We start from the raw sequence: 15,029 nt of genomic DNA on the forward strand, positions 1-15,029 counted from the left end.
CAGTCAATTAATCGTTTGCCCCTTCAAATACTTTTTTTTTCTATTATGACGTCATAGTTTACGGTGAAGGAAGTAAAGAGAGAAGATGAAACATCAAATGAAAAAAAATTGTTAATTCGCAGCATATGCAACACCCATCCAAAAAACTTACATAAATAAACCGGAAGGGTAACTGAGTTTGTTCTCAAACATTTATGTTATGGGCGTAGTGGGCTCAAAGGCTCACTTTATAGTCATTTGAGCAAGGAAAAAAGACGACTTAATCGTCCTATGTTACTCCTTCCAGTCAATTAATCATTTGACCCTTCAAATACTTTCCTTCTATTATGACGTCATAGTTTACAGTGAAGGAAGTAAAGAGAGAAGTTGTAACATCAAATGAACAAAATTGTTGATTGGCAGCATATGCAACATCCATCCACAAAACTTGCGTATACAAACCGGCCGACGATACTTTCTATGTTTGTAGAATTATTGAAAACTGTCGCTTTAGAGAGAATACAAAATGCATAAGAAACAAGACTGCTTTGTCTTTAAGCTGTAAAAAATTCTTGGGCACAGGTTTTTTTTTTTTTTTTTTTTTTTTTTTTTTTTTTTTTTTTTTTCTAATGTAAATAAAAGAATCCTGTATTGTTGTTTTGTGTTTCACTTCTTCTAAGACCCCATAGACTTTACCATTTTATTTTTTTGTTTTGTTCAGAAGAAAATACCAAAAGTGTTTTATTTAGTCTAAGGGAATAAACCACGAATGATAAGTCAAACGGCACTTATCGGACGTGCTCGTATCCGACGCCTTTTGTTGTCCAATTTTCCTAAGTCCTGCTTTCGTGGTGCTACCCCCTTCCTTCTGTGTATCTGATCAGAAGCCAACATGGTAGTAGGGTACATAGTCACTTCTCAAACAGTACTGCATTTAACATTTAATCAAACATACAACAACTTAAAGTAGAGGAATAGACAAAAAAACAAACAAAAAAACGCATCTCTCCATGCTTTACCCTCTAGTGTACATACGGGCGACATGTCACCCATAGTGCTTTTAAAATAGTTAAAACCCTATACAAACAGAAGCCGGTTGTCCTGTGGTGGTGCAGTGGATTTGACCTTAGCTTGGTAATACGGGACCCAGAGATCGAATCACGCTGCAGGAATGCACTGCAGGGCCGACGTAGGGACCTTAGTAGTCAAGAAGCGTCGTTAATTCTTAAATAAACAGAAGCCGGATTAGCATTCTTAATCCGTTTTCAAATGTCAGCATTGCCAAAAAAGCAGCCATGATATCCGAAATTGCATAAAATAAGGAGCCTAATAGTATTGATATTATTTCCTGAGAATTAGCAATATTTACCAAAAGTTTACCATAATAACCCCTATAATCTTTATTACAACTCAGGCACACCTCACAATACAGCAAGATACGGACTATAATCCAAAAATCACCTATTTTATGGGTTTGTGTTTTTTTGTTCTCATCACCAATCGATTTAAAATTCAAAATAAAACTGCTTTTAAATCAAAAACTATAAAATCAGCTAATTCTCTAAATAAAAAAAAATTCGAGGTAGCAAATAGCAGTAACCGTAACTCTAAAAAAGGAGTTTTTATATCAATACATACATGAAAAGAATCTGATTTTTTAATGGTTCTGATTTTTTTAAAATCCAAATGCATAAAAATCCCTTATAGTTACGAGTCTCACAATATTTGCTCGATTTCCGATTTTTTTTAGTTTCAAGGCCACATAAGCCAGGAAAAAAGCATGATGTCCTCGACAGGATCGACTTGATGCATCATGAATAACCAAAAGGGCAAACGTCAACATGGTTCGTCTTGAATCCAAAATAGCATACCTTTCCAATAAAGGACAATTGCAAGTGCACAAAATAAACCAAATCTCTTATTTTTATAATCAGATAATCAGACTAGATAATCAGACATCTAGTTGGAGGGGGCACTCCCCCCTCCCCCAAGACCCCCCCCACGCGCGTAAGTCGTTACGCGCCATATTAGTTACGCGCCATTGTAGTTATGTCCCTGTGTCCCACCTGTGAATATATATATATATATATATATATATATATATATATATATATATATATATATATATATATATATATATATATATATATATATATATATATATATATATATATATATATACTATACTAGCTGTTGGGGTGGTGCTTCGCGCCACCCCAACAGCTTCGCACCACCCAACGCTTCGCGCCCCCTTCCCAAGCCCGCCCTCGCGCGTAAGTCGTTACGCGCCATATTAGTTACGCGCCATTGTAGTTGTGTCCCTGTGTACCACCCATGAATATAGATAGATTTATATATGTGTTTTGAACTACATAAAACTTGCGAATATACAACATTCTTGGCTTTCCCATTGTCTGTGCATATACAAAGCCTTATGTACTAATAACGACGTCATATGCAAACGCTCTTTTTACAAACAAACAAACATGCATACACACAATTTTTATATAGATAGATAGATAGATAGATACAATACAAATTAACTGCGTAAAACTTGCGAATATACAACATTCTTCGCTGTCCAATTGTCGCTGCATATAAATAGATTGTCAGGTTTACCGACCCTTGAACATGCAACGTACAATTGTCCATGGGAAAAACAATCAGTATTAAGATCAATACCACATTTTTCCAATGATTGACCTTGAGCTTTGTTGATGGTGATTGCAAATGCTACTCGAATTGGGAATTGCAATCTTTTAAATTGAAAAGGCAGATCCGTTGGGATCATGGGAATGCGAGGAATAAGAACAGCCTCACCCTCAAAAGGCCCTGTCAAGATTGTGGCCTCTATTACGTTTTCCATTGTTTTTTTTTACGGCAAGTCGCGTGCCATTGCAAAGCTTTGGTGGGTTGATATTTCTTAAAAGTATTATTGGTACGCCTATTTTTAGTTGTAGCACGTGTGGTGGAAACCCTGAAAGATCCACGGAATTTAAAAATTCAGATGGATAATTAACCGCTTCATTTGGTTCCAAAACTGTGTCGACTGACTTGTAAAGGACTGCCTGGTCTCGAATCTTGGTCAAAACAATATTGTTGATTTCGTGGACGTCTATATTTTTGGGTGCGAGAATCGCTCTTTCACTTAGCAATTTATTATTTTTATACTAGCTGTTGGGGTGGCACTTCGCGCCACCCCAACACCTAGTTGGTGGGGCGCTTCGCGCCCCCCCAAGCCCCCCCGCGCGCGTAAGTCGTTACGCGCCATATTAGTTATGCGCCATTGTAGTTGTGTCCCTGTGTCCCACCTGTGAATATAGATAGATTTATATATGTGTTTCAAACTACGTAAAAATTGCGAATAAACAACATTCTTGGCTTTCCCATTGTCTGTGCATATACAAAGCCGTATGTACTAATAATGACGTCATATGCAAACGCTCTTTTTACAAACAAACAAACATGCATCCACACAACTCGTTTTTATATAGATAGATAGATAGATAGATACAATACAAATTAACTGCGTAAAACTTGCGAATATACAACATTCTTCGCTGTCCAATTGTCGCTGCATATAAATACATTGTCAAGTTTACCGACCCTCAAACATGCAACGTACAATTGTCCATGGGAAAAACAATCAGTATTAAGATCTATACCACATTTTTCTAATGATTGACCTTGAGCTTTGTTAATGGTGATTGCAAATACTAATCGAATTGGGAATTGCAATCTTTTAAATTGAAAAAGCAGATCCGTTGGAATCATGGGAATGCGAGGAATAAGAACAGCCTCACCCTCATAAGGCCCTGTCAAGATTGTGGCCTCTATTAGGTTTTCCATTGTTTTTTTTACGGCAAGTCGCGTGCCATTGCAAAGCTTTGGTGGGTTGATATTTCTTAAAAGTATTATTGGTACGCCTATTTTTAGTTGTAGCACGTGTGGTGGAAACCCTCAAGGATCTATGGAATTTAAAAATTCAGATGGATAATTAACCGCTTCACTTGGTTCCAAAACTGTGTCGACTGACTTGTAAAGGACTGCCTGGTCTCGAATCTTGGTCAAAACAATATTGTTGATTTCGTGGACGTCTATATTTTTGGGTGCGAGAATCGCTCTTTCACTTAGCCATTTAATATTTTTATAATTTTTTAGAATATTCGGAAATACTTTTTCAATCAATTCATTTTTGGACGTCACTAAATTACAGAAATCAGCAGGTAGTTGTATACGTCCTGAAATTGAGTCTACTGTTTGACCAGAGTCATCGTTTTGCAATCGGACACGCATATTTGTAGTTAATTTTAAAATTTTTACGTGTGCCCATAAATTAGAATTTTTTAGGCAAGCATTCATTTCGTCTGCAGGAGTTAAACTACGTAAAAATTGCGAATATACAACATTCTTGGCTTTCCCATTGTCTCTGCATATACAAAGCCGTATGTACTAATAATGACATCATATGCAAACGCTCTTTTTACAAACAAACAAACATGCATACACACAACTCGTTTTTATATAGATAGATAGATAGATAGATACAATACAAATTAACTGCGTAAAACTTGCGAATATACAACATTCTTCGCTGTCCAATTGTCGCTGCATATAAATAGATTGTCAGGTTTACCGACCCTCGAACATGCAACGTACAATTGTCCATGGGAAAAACAATCAGTATTAAGATCTATACCACATTTTTCTAATGATTGACCTTGAGCTTTGTTAATGGTGATTGCAAATGCTAATCGAATTGGGAATTGCAATCTTTTAAATTGAAAAGGCAGATCCGTTGGAATCATGGGAATGCGAGGAATAAGAACAGCCTCACCCTCAAAAGGCCCTGTCAAGATTGTGGCCTCTATTAGGTTTTCCATTGTTTTTTTTACGGCAAGTCGAGTGCCATTGCAAAGCTTTGGTGGGTTTATATTTCTTAAAAGTATTATTGGTACGCCTATTTTTAGTTGTAGCACGTGTGGTGGAAACCCTGAAAGATCTATGGAATTTAAAAATTCAGATGGATAATTAACCGCTTCATTTGGTTCCAAAACTGTGTCGACTGACTTGTAAAGGACTGCCTGGTCTCGAATCTTGGTCAAAACAATATTGTTGATTTCGTGGACGTCTATATTTTTGGGTGCGAGAATCGCTCTTTCACATTTATTATTTTTATAATTTTTTAGAATATTCGGAAATACTTTTTCAATCAATTCATTTTTGGACGTCACTAAATTACAGAAATCAGCAGGTAGTTGTATACGTCCTGAAATTGAGTCTACTGGGAGCTTTCCGTTTCCAATTGTCAGCAATTGATCTGAAAATGTTTGACCAGAGTCATCGTTTTGCAATCGGACACGCATATTTGTATTTAATTTTAATATTTTTACGTGTGCCCATAAATTAGAATTTTTCAGGCAAGCATTCATTCGTCTTCAATGGCTCTGGTGGTGCAGCCAATAGAGGAAGTTTAACTTTTCCTGAGGCGCAACACATTCCCATTGTTTCACCATTGAATTTCAAGGCCTTGCAATACGGACAAATTTTAGACATTGTCCCGATTTGAACACATCTACTCAAGCTATAATCATCGACTGGGTTGTACCTGAATGCCCGGCGATAACTTTCAGGTTGCTCTGATTCCTCGGCACGCTTTCTTTTCTTACTTTCTCTATCAGCAGCAAGCCTGATTTCTTGCTGTTCTTGTGATTCCTCGGCACGCTTTCTTTTCTTACTTTCTCTATCAGCAGCAAGCCTGATTTCTTCCTGTTCTTGTAATTCCTCGGCACGCCTTCTTTTTTCACTTTCTCTTTTAGCAGCAAGTCTGCTTCCGCGTTGCTCTGGTAGTTCCTCGGCACGCTTTCTGTTCTTATTTCTCTATCAGCCTCAAGCCTGTTTCCTTGCTGTTCTCTTGATTCCTCGGCACGCTTTCTGTTCTTTCTTTCTCTATCAGCCTCAAGCCTGTTTCCTTGCTGTTCTTTTGATTCCTCGGCACGCTTTCTGTTCTTTCTTTCTCTATCAGCCTCAAGCCTGTTTCCTTGCTGTTCTTTTGATTCCTCGGCACGCTTTCTTTTCTGACTTTCTCTATCAGCAGCAAGTTTTTTGGCATAGACTCTTTGAGCATCTTCATCGGCTTTTGCCATGGTAAGTTCATCAGTCATTGTAAACTTAAACATTAATAGATTTCTACGTGAACATATGTCTTAAATATCTTGAATGACGTCACCGTCAAAGCAAAAATGACGACAACTAATTTCATGACGTCAGTCAACACAGAAACATGACGTCACCTGATCCACAGACAGACACACAGACAGACAACATATTTTTATATATATAGACTAGCTGTTGGGGTGGCGCTTCGCGCCCCCCAAGCCCCCCCGCGCGCGTAAGTCGTTACGCGCCATATTAGTTACGCGCCATTGTAGTTGTGTCCCTGTGTCCCACCTGTGAATATAGATAGATTTATATATGTGTTTCAAACTACGTAAAAATTGCGAATATACAACATTCTTGGCTTTCCCATTGTCTGTGCATATACAAAGCCGTAGGTACTAATAATGACGTCATATGCAAACGCTCTTTTTACAAACAAACAAACATGCATCCACACAACTCGTTTTTATATGGATAGATAGATAGATAGATACAATAAAAATTAACTGCGTAAAACTTGCGAATATACAACATTCTTCGCTGTCCAATTGTCGCTGCATATAAATAGATTGTCAAGTTTACCGACCCTCGAAAATGCAACGTACAATTGTCCATGGGAAAAACAATCAGTATTGAGATCTATACCACATTTTTCTAATGATTGAACTTGAGCTTTGTTAATGGTGATTGCAAATGCTACTCGAATTGGGAATTGCAATCTTTTAAATTGAAAAGGCAGATCCGTTGGAACCATGGGAATGCGAGGAATAAGAACAGCCTCACCCTCAAAAGGCCCGGTCAAGATTGTGGCCTCTATTAGGTTTTCCATTGTTTTTTTACGGCAAATCGCGTGCCATTGCAAAGCTTTGGTGGGTTGATATTTCTTAAAAGTATTATTGGTACGCCTATTGTTAGTTGTAGCACGTGTGGTGGAAACCCTGAAAGATCCACGGAATTTAAAAATTCAGATGGATAATTAACCGCTTCATTTGGTTCCAAAACTGTGTCGACTGACTTGTAAAGGACTGCCTGGTCTCGAATCTTGGTCAAAACAATATTGTTGATTTCGTGGACGTCTATATTTTTGGGTGCGAGAATCGCTCTTTCACTTAGCCATTTATTATTCTTATAATTTTTTAGAATATTCGGAAATACTTTTTCAATCAATTCATTTTTGGACGTCACTAAATTACAGAAATCAGCAGGTAGTTGTATACGTCCTGAAATTGAGTCTGCTGGGAGCTTTCCGTTTCCAATTGCCAGCAATTGATCTGAAAATGTTTGACCAGAGTCATCGTTTTGCAATCGGACACGCATCTTTTTAGTTAATTTTAATGTTTTTACGTGTGCCCATAAATTAGAATTTTTCAGGCAAGCATTCATTTCGTCTGCAGGAGTTGATCTAGGTATTATAGGTAATGTTTGACTGAAATCTCCCGCAAGCAATATTAATGTGCTGCCAAAGGGTTTCGACTTCCCTCGCAAATCTTTCAAGCATTGATCCAGAGCCTCGAGCAATTTTTTGTGTGCCATTGTGCACTCATCCCAAATAATAAGTTTGCATTGCTGCAATATTTTACCCATCCCAGATGATTTGGAAATATTGCACGTGGGAGTTTCTGTAGAATGCAAATTCAGAGGCAATTTCAAAGCGGAATGAGCAGTTCTTCCACCAGGCAGCAATGTTGCGGCTATTCCGGACGACGCAATTGCCAACGCTATATCATTTTTTGATCGAATTGATGCCAGAATCAGTTTTATCACAAACGTTTTACCAGTACCTCCTGGGGCATCCAAAAAGAAAATTTCTCCAACGTTGTTATCGACACAATGCATTATCGTATCATAAATGTCTTTTTGTTCCGACGTTAACTTGGAAATGTTATTTTGTACATACGGCAATAGATCACTCGTACTGTAACTTTGTTCACGATCCAATTCTACACATGTCGAAACAGCAGCGATACGGTTAGGTGAAGGCATTCCCAAATCCTGAAGAGGTTTGTTTGCCATACGTACGCACAAATCTTCTATAATAACTAAAGTGTAGTTATAAATTTCTGATGTAAAATCAAAAGTCATATCTGACGTCTCTAACTGTTTTCGATGGAGTATATCTTCGGACATTTTTGACTTATATTTTTCCCATAACTCTGTAGGAGCTGATGGAGAGCAAGTTGTTAAAATGATGCCAAACAATGCACGAATTTGACTTGGGGTTGACGTTTCGCACGCGTCATTGATGCAGTTATCCCAGTGTTGGTCATTCTCCAACAAATTCAGAGCTTGGCATGCACTACGGTAAGTGTCATGTATAGTACCGTTTACAGTTCTCAAATACTCAAAGGATGTCGGACCGGGTACATTCACCAAAAGCAGGCGTAGAAAGAAGCATTCATGTTGATTGGGGTGAACGGTGTAGAGTCTTCCTATCGTGGTATCTTTGAAGATGGTAGGTTGGCCGTCGACTGCCGTACCCTGTTTTCGACGTTCAAATACTTTATTTTTAGTATTCCACTTGTAATACGAAGGCACTTCAGTATACAGCAGTTTTTTTGCAAAAGAATCATTTTTGCAAAGCGAAAAGAAACCGGTTAACTTTGTATCCGGTGGATTCAGGGCTCTTTGTTGCACGTTGGTTTCCGAGAAATAAACACGTTGACCATTCTGTAAATGTACCGCTTAGTGAACAACAGCTGGACTACGTTCATGTATCGGAAATGAAAGAATTCGCCTAACAGCTTCATTACTGCTTATGTATCTTCCAGCCTGATATTGTACGATTTCGTCGATATCTTTGATTTCGGGCTGCAAGCCAAAAACTGCCATGTCACTGCCTTTGTTGACGTATTTACATATGTATTTGATTGCCTTTACGGAGTTACAGTATTCAACGTTTATGTGTGCATTAAATGTTTTTGATAATAATGGGGAATATGGAAAAACCCACTGGTTATCTACTTCGATGGTGGTACCGTTACGCTTCTTTATTATTGCTGTTTTACCGCCATCTTCAGTAGATCTTCTTCTATATTGTGGGTAACCATCATTGCCAGTAATTGTGTTGGATACTAAAAGTCGAGGATATTGCTTTGTGCACCTTCCTTTGGCCATGCATGGTGAATTTTCGTTCAGTGCACCGCAAGGTCCATGTATCATATTTTTTACAATAATATCATGTAACCCCTTATCGACATTTTCATCAGGTGTTTCAGCGGAAATCACATCATCAATTTCGTTCGAAGTAATTAATTATGTAGCCAGATTAGTATATGTGCGTGTGGCAAACCTCGTTTTTGCCAGTCCACTGAGTACATCCAGAATCGCACTGACCCAAACACTTCAAGTTTTACATTTATTTTATCAGTGATTTCAACTTTTGCCGGAAGACACGGGCCGTAATGTCATGTCTATGAACCGCCGATTGTCCTTGAAGTAAAAGCTGCAGTATCTCGTCCCAAGATTGATTACATGTAAATGTAATAAATAAATCTGGACGACCATAGAGACGAACATACGCAATAGCATCTTGAGCATATTCATGCATATGACGGGGACTGCCAGCATATGACGAAGGTAAAATTGTTAATCTTCCAACGTTTGTGGTATTACCGTCATTTATAACTTCATCTCGCAAATGAATGTGTTGTTCAGAGCGGAGCTTGGTCTGATTCAGGCGGATATATAGCAAACGTTCTGATTCAATTTTAGCATACATATCAACAACGAATTGGTGAAACAATTCACGGCATTTTAAAATATAATTTTCTTCATCCTGCCGAATCATTAGTCTATAGGAATAATAATGCATAGCACTGCATTTCTTATTCATTTCTTTGTTAGTGGCTAGATTCATCAATTTAATATTAAAGTGATAGCCGTCGGCTCCATCCCAAAAAATGATAGGATATTGTAGGGCATCGTAGCATCGATGAGTTTCAGCAATTCTTAACAACTGAGCGTTTCGCTTATGAAGAATAATATTTCGAGGTAAAAACTGATCACCGACCATAACGATTGCCACTTCGTCGATAGTTGGTAAAAATTTATGATTCTCGCCTGAGAATGGTAGAAGGGACCCTGCTCTATGATAAATTTGCCCTTTTACTTTGAAAGTAGACATAAATTGATCTGGATTTTCGATTTGGGCTCCAAACGACGTCATTTGGAAACATGAGTTATATTTTCTGATTTGTTTCAAAAAACGCTTAGATTCTGACGTAGTTCCAGTAAGGAAAGTCTTCAATGGCTCTGGTGGTGCAGCCAATAGAGGAAGTTTAACTTTTCCTGAGGCGCAACACATTACCATTGTTTCACCATTGAATTTCAAGGCCTTACAATAGGGACAAATTTTAGACATAGTCCCGATTTGAACACATCTACTCAAGCTATAATCATCGACTGGGCTGTACCTGAATGCCAGGCGATAACTTTCAGGTTGCTCTGATTCCTCGGCACGCTTCCTTTTCTTACTTTCTCTATCAGCAGCAAGCCTGATTTCTTGCTGTTCTTGTGATTCCTCGGCACGCCTTCTTTTTTCACTTTCTCTTTTAGCAGCAAGTCTGGTTTCATGTTGCTCTGGTAGTTCCTCGGCACGCCTTCTTTTTTCACTTTCTCTTTTAGCAGCAAGTCTGCTTTCGCGTTGCTCTGGTAGTTCCTCGGCAAGCTTTCTGTTCTTTCTTTCTCTATCAGCCTCAAGCCTGTTTTCTTGCTGTTCTTTTGATTCCTCGGCACGCTTTCTTTTCTGACTTACTCTATCAGCAGCAAGTTTTTTGGCATAGACTCTTTGAGCATCTTCCTCGGCTGTTGCCATTGTAAGTTCATCAGTCATTTTAAAGTTAAACATTAATAGATTTCTACGTGAACGCATGTCTTATATATCTTTAATGACGTCACCGTCATAACAAAAATGACCACTAACTTCATGACGTCAGTCAACACAAAAACATGACGTCACCTGACAGACACATCCACAGACAACTTATTTATATATATATATATATATATATATATATATATATATATATATATATATATATATATATATATATATATATATATATATATATATATATATACTAGCTGTTGGGGTGGTGCTTCGCGCCACCCCAACACCTAGTTGGTGGGGGCACTTCGCGCCCCCCCCCCAAGCCCCCCCCCCCCCCCCTGCGCGTGTAAGTCGTTACGCGCCATATGAGTTACGCGCCATTGTAGTTGTGTCCCTATGTCCCACCTGTGAATATATATATATATATATATATATATATATATATATATATATATATATATATATATATATATATATATATATATATATATACGTTTTTAACTACGTAAAACTTGCGAATATACAACATTCTTTGCTGTCCCGTTGTCTGTGCATATAAATAGATTGTCAGGTTTACCGACTCTTGAACATGCAACATATAATGGTCCATGGTAAAACAATCCGTATTCAGATCTATACCTCATGATTGTAATGATTGCCCTTGAGCTTTGTTGATGGTGATTGCTAATCGACCATTCCCTGTGTCGCCGTTGTCATTTATATATCCCCCTGTGCCCCCCGGCGTCCCCGTTGTAGTTGTGTCCCTGTGTCCCGGTCGTCATTTATATTCCCTGAGTCCCGGTCGTCATTTGTGTCCCGGTGTCCCAGTCTGTGATTTCTCTTTGAGTGTCCCGGGCGCCATTTATATTCCTTGTGTCCCGGTGTCCCGGTCGTCATTTGTATCCCGGTGTCCCGTTCTGTATATACAACATTCGTTTTTGAATTGGTCTTTTTTTTAGTTTTTAGTTTTTTACCTTTTTTTTAGTTTTTTTAGTTATACCTCATGATTCTAATGATTGCCCTTGAGCTTTGTTGATGGTGATTACTAATCAAACATTCCCTGTGTCCCCGTCGTCATTTATATATCCCCCTGTGCCCCACGGCGTCCCTGTTGTAGTTGTGTCCCTGTGTCCCGGTCGTCATTAATATTCCCTGTGTCTCGGTCGTCATTTGTATCCCGGTGTCCCGGTCTGTATATACATTCGTTTTTGAAGTGGTATATGATTAAATAATTTTTTGTATTTTTCCCCTTTTTTTTTTATTTTTATTTTTTTAGTTTTTTTTTATTTTTATTTTTTTAGTTTTGTTTTTCTCCTTTATTTTTCATTTTTTTTTTCTTTTTTAGTTATTTTAGTTTTTTAGCTTTTTTAGTTTTTTTATTACTTTTTAGTTTTTTTTTCTTTTTAGTTTTTTTGTAGTTTTTACCTTTTTTTTAGTTTTTTTTTAGTTTTTTTTTACTTATGTCCTGGTCGTCATTTATACTCCCTGTGTCCCGGTCGTCATTTGTGTCCCGGTGCTTTGTTGATGGTGATTGCTAATCGAACATTCCTTGTGTCCCGGTCACTTTCTCTTTGAGTGTCCTGGTCGTCATTTATATTCCCTATGTGCCGGTGTCCCGGTCGTCATTTGTGTCCCGGTCTGTAATTTCGTCAGTCGAAAACATGACGTCAGTCAACACACAAACATGACGTCACCCGACAGAGCCACACACAGACAACTTATTTTTATATATATACTAGCTGTTGGGGTGGCGCTTCGCGCCACCCCAACACCTAGTTGGTGGGGCGCTTCGCGCCCCCCCCAAGCCCCCCCACGCGCGTAAGTCGTTACGCGCCATTGTAGTTGTGTCCCTGTGTCCCACCTGTGAATATAGATAGATTTATATATGTGTTTCAAACTACGTAAAAATTGAGAATATACAACATTCTTGGCTTTTCCATTGTCTGTGCATATACAAAGCCGTATGTACTAATAATGACGTCATATGCAAACGCTCTTTTTACAAACAAACAAACATGCATACACACAACTCGTTTTTATATAGATAGATAGATAGATAGATACAATACAAATTAACTGCGTAAAACTTGCGAATATACAACATTCTTTGCTGTCCAATTGTCGCTGCATATAAATAGATTGTCAGGTTTACCGACCCTCGAACATGCAACGTACAATTGTCCATGGGAAAAACAATCAGTATTAAGATCTATACCACATTTTTCTAATGATTGACCTTGAGCTTTGTTAATGGTGATTGCAAATGCTAATCGAATTGGGAATTGCAATCTTTTAAATTGAAAAGGCAGATCCGTTGGAATCATGGGAATGCGAGGAATAAGAATAGCCTCACCCTCAAAAGGCCCTGTCAAGATTGTGGCCTCTATTAGGTTTTCCATTGTTTTTTTTACGGCAAGTCGAGTGCCATTGCAAAGCTTTGGTGGGTTTATATTTCTTAAAAGTATTATTGGTACGCCTATTTTTAGTTGTAGCACGTGTGGTGGAAACCCTGAAAGATCTATGGAATTTAAAAATTCAGATGGATAATTAACCGCTTCATTTGGTTCAAAAACTGTGTCGACTGACTTGTAAAGGACGGCCTGGTCTCGAATCTTGGTCAAAACAATATTGTTGATTTCGTGGACTTCTATATTTTTGGGTGCGAGAATCGCTCTTTCACTTAGCCATTTATTATTTTTATAATTTTTTAGAATATTCGGAAATACTTTTTCAATCAATTCATTTTTGGACGTCACTAAATTACTGAAATCAGCAGGTAGTTGTATACGTCCTGAAATTGAGTCTACTGGGAGCTTTCCGTTTCCAATTGCCAGCAATTGATCTGAAAATGTTTGACCAGAGTCATCGTTTTGCAATCGGACACGCATATTTGTAGTTAATTTTAATATTTTTACGTGTGCCCATAAATAAGAATTTTTCAGGCAAGCATTCATTTCGTGTGCAAGAGTTAAACTACGTAAAAATTGCGAATATACAACATTCTTGGCTTTCCCATTGTCTGTGCATATACAAAGCCGTATGTACTAATAATGACGTCATATGCAAACGCTCTTTTTACAAACAAACAAACATGCATACAAACAACTCGTTTTTATATAGATAGATAGATAGATAGATACAATACAAATTAACTGCGTAAAACTTGCGAATATACAACATTCTTCGCTGTCCAATTGTCGCTGCATATAAATAGATTGTCAGGTTTACCGACCCTCGAACATGCAACGTACAATTGTCCATGGGAAAAACAATCAGTATTAAGATCTATACCACATTTTTCTAATGATTGACCTTGAGCTTTGTTAATGGTGATTGCAAATGCTAATCGAATTGGGAATTGCAATCTTTTAAATTGAAAAGGCAGATCCGTTGGAATCATGGGAATGCGAGGAATAAAAACAGCCTCACCCTCAAAAGGCCCTGTCAAGATTGTGGCCTCTATTAGGTTTTCCATTGTTTTTTTTTACGGCAAGTCGCGTGCCATTGCAAAGCTTTGGTGGGTTGACATTTCTTAAAAGTATTATTGGTACGCCTATTTTTAGTTGTAGCACGTGTGGTGGAAACCCTGAAAGATCTATGGAATTTAAAAATTCAGATGGATAATTAACCGCTTCATTTGGTTCCAAAACTGTGTCGACTGACTTGTAAAGGACTGCCTGGTCTCGAATCTTGGTCAAAACAATATTGTTGATTTCGTGGACGTCTATATTTTTGGGTGCGAGAATCGCTCTTTCACTTAGCCATTTATTATTTTTATAATTTTTTAGAATATTCGGAAATACTTTTTCAATCAATTCATTTTTGGACGTCACTAAATTACAGAAATCAGCAGGTAGTTGTATTCGTCCTGAAATTGAGTCTACTGGGAGCTTTCCGTTTCCAATTGCCAGCAATTGATCTGAAAATGTTTGACCAGAGTCATCGTTTTGCAATCGGACACGCATATTTGTTGTTAATTTTAATATTTTTACGTGTGCCCATAAATTAGAATTTTTCAGGCAAGCATTCATTTCGTCTGCAGAAGTTGATCTAGGCATTATAG

General features: G+C 37.9%; 1 protein-coding gene across 3 annotated transcripts in view; it reads right to left on the reverse strand.

Moving 5' to 3' along the window:
• LOC136040900 (proton-coupled zinc antiporter SLC30A9, mitochondrial-like) overlaps nt 1-15,029 on the reverse strand; it is a 150,528-nt gene that overhangs the window by 51,976 nt on the left and 83,523 nt on the right. The window lies entirely within an intron of this gene.

The sequence above is a fragment of the Artemia franciscana genome, chromosome 21, assembly GCF_032884065.1.
Source record: "Artemia franciscana chromosome 21, ASM3288406v1, whole genome shotgun sequence".
In the NCBI taxonomy this organism is placed as follows: domain Eukaryota; kingdom Metazoa; phylum Arthropoda; class Branchiopoda; order Anostraca; family Artemiidae; genus Artemia; species Artemia franciscana.